The sequence below is a fragment of the Ixodes scapularis genome, unplaced genomic scaffold, assembly GCF_016920785.2.
Source record: "Ixodes scapularis isolate PalLabHiFi unplaced genomic scaffold, ASM1692078v2 PGA_scaffold13__105_contigs__length_92229423, whole genome shotgun sequence".
Classification (NCBI taxonomy): Eukaryota; Metazoa; Arthropoda; class Arachnida; order Ixodida; family Ixodidae; genus Ixodes; species Ixodes scapularis.
This window is the reverse complement of record NW_024609839.1, coordinates 39,419,580-39,422,471: the sequence shown is the minus strand read 5'-3', so window position 1 is coordinate 39,422,471 and position 2,892 is coordinate 39,419,580. Positions and strand designations below refer to the sequence as shown.

At 51.8% G+C, this 2,892-nt stretch overlaps 1 pseudogene; it reads left to right on the top strand.

Moving 5' to 3' along the window:
* Window positions 1-1,316: 1,316 nt before the first annotated feature.
* LOC115322962 lies at window positions 1,317-2,608 on the top strand (annotated as a pseudogene).
* Window positions 2,609-2,892: the final 284 nt, after the last annotated feature.

Sequence of the window (2,892 nt, the reverse complement as noted above, 5' to 3'; positions counted from 1 at the left end):
AGGCAAAAACAGCCTTCTGTTGTCACCGCGGGCTTTTCGAATTCACGCGAATGCCCTTCGGTCTGTGCAGAGCGCCTATGACGTTCCAGCGATTGATTGACCGAGTTCTGGGAGAAGCCAAATGGAAACACGCAATGGCCTATCTCGACGACATTGTCGTCTACTCCAACTCCTTCGAAGATCACCTAAGTCATCTCGAGGACGTACTGGACCGGCTAAAAGCCGCGGGAATGACCCCGAACCCCGAAAAAGCTCAAATAGCCGAAACCCGCATCGCCTTGCTCGGGTTCGAACTGGATCGCGGGCGCCTTGCGCCATCCCGACAAACTACAGGCCATCCTGGAGTTTCTTGCGCCAACCGACGTGAGCTCCCTCCGTCGCTACCTGGGAATGGTGAACTTCTATCGCCGATTCATCCCAAACTGCGCGACGCTTCAAGCACCACTGCCACGCGAGTGCGAACCCGCTTCGCGGTAGAGCGTCTCGCCGCGAACGGGGTACTCCCAAAGGCAGTGGCCCTAAGGAGAACCACAACCTCAAGCGTCGATGAATGCTGTACACGGTCACTGCTCGCTTCCAAAATTCCACGGAAGGTTGACCCCGAGAACAGTAGTCTAGTCGTTCGTCACCAAACAATTTAAACATAACCCCGTGCTCCATCAGAAAGAACCGCTGAATCCACAAAGCGATGGTGTCGTCTGCTGGCGAGGGAAAACCGGACGTAAAACTTTATTAGAAGCTTCGATGGTCTCCTTATGACACAAAGATGACAGGATAAAAGTCTTCACAATTAGATAGTGAAAAGATCAACATAATGATTACAAAAATGATTCACTCTTTTGTCGGACAAGTTCTAACCTGCCCGTCGAGCACCCATGCATTTGTGCATAACAACAGTTCTATACTCGGTTTCAACCACGGTGCAAGAAAGGACTTTAGGTGATGACACTTACCACTCTCCTCGTCAGGCGAGCGCGGTCACATAATGTTCGGGGATATCCTCGAACCGCGGTGCAAGAAGGACTGTGTGCCTCGAACGCAGACACCGTCGACTTAGGGGGCGCTGCGAGATTGGGTGCCCAAAACCGCGGACTCGGTATGCCGTGGTATGCCGCGTACGTTGACGATGTGACATGTAACTGTGGTGGGACCGCTTTCAGTGGGCTTTGTTTTCATTCGAGGGCCTGAGAATATCGTCCTCGAAGTTAAAAACGTGCTACGTGCGTAGCTCGAGGTAGCGGCGACGATAGAAACGGGGAACGGAGCTACGGTGGACGTTTCGGAGGTACGTAGGTAGTTGCCGCTATGTCGCAAAAATGGGCAAGCATTGTTTTGTTCCGAATTGGAATTCGGGCTACCGGTCGTGTGCGGAGACTGTGTCCGTGTTCAGAGCTCCTTCGGATCCTGCTCGCCTGGAAAAGTGACGCCGTGCAATCCCGAGAGCTGATCGGCTACTGCAGTCTAGTGACCATGTCTGCGCGAAGCATTTTCCTCCCGAGATGGTATCAAGATGGTATTACGGGGAGTTGGACGGTAAAGTTCTTCTGGATGCCCCAAAGAAGCCCGTGCTGTCAGTGGACGCTGTACCCAGCATTTTTCCGGGCTGCCCAACGTACCTAACAAGACAGAAGAAGCCCAGAAAACCAGCTCGAAGAAGAGTACCTGCTACGACGAGCGTTTGTAAACGACGTCATTCGAAGTCATTCGAAGTCGAGCCGGGCTTCCTCAACCAGTGCCGGGTCGCCAGCGGAAGTGGTGTACCCTGAACCTGATGATCCACAAACAGCGGGATCGTGTAAAAGACCACGCCTTGATTTCAGCAGTACTGCGTCACCCGTACTGTGTCCTGAGCGTGATCATCCCTGAGCAGCAACAGAGTCGTGTGAGAGACGACGCCTTGATCCCAGCTGCGTTGCATCACCCTTGGTGTATCTTGAACATGGTGATCCTGAAGCAGGAGGAGGACATTGTTGGGGAATTCACCAAGATGTTGCAAAGGTAAACTTTGTTGTGGAATCTTTATAGTGAATGTCCTTAGTTCAATGCCTTTTATATAGCAATCATGGAAACAACTGACCACTCAAATACTTGCCTTCAGTGTTTACTGTTCTCTCGCAGCACCCTAAATTACATTTAGTATCATTCCTTTATGACCAGTAGCATTGATATTCCAGTCACCAGCACCTGTAATTGTAATCTGGATGCAGCAAATGAATTGCATAGCGCACTACTTTGGTTTTACTTTTAATGGAGGAAGCGATGCTGGATGTGAAGCGCCCTGTTCTTTTACCACGCAGGTTGACTGCTCGAGCCGTGGTTCCCTGGAACACGAACAGTGTTTGGGAACGCCATACCATGCTGCATCGAAGGACAAGCAGCCTCCCGTACCGACTGATTGCGGCCAGGTAAGAGGGGACCACCGCACCTTTTCACTTTGTTGCTCCTGATAGTGGAACCGTCTTTTAACTCTAAGCGCCCTGTTCTTTTACCACGCAGGTTGACTGCTCGAGCCGTGGTTCCCTGGGACACAAACAGTGTTTGGGAACGCCATACCATGCTGCATCGAAGGACAAGCAGCCTCCCGTACCGACTGATTGCGGCCAGGTAAGAGGGGACCACCGCACCTTTTCACTTTGTTGCTTCTGATAGTGGAACCGTCTTTTAACTCTAAGCGCCCTGTTCTTTTACCACGCAGGTTGACTGCTCGAGCCGTGGTTCCCTGGGACACAAACAGTGTTTGGGAACGCCATACCATGCTGCATCGAAGGACAAGCAGCCTCCCGTACCGACTGATTGCGGCCAGGTAAGAGGGGACCACCGCACCTTTTCACTTTGTTGCTTCTGATAGTGGAACCGTCTTTTAACTCTAAGCGCCCTGTTCTTTTACCACGC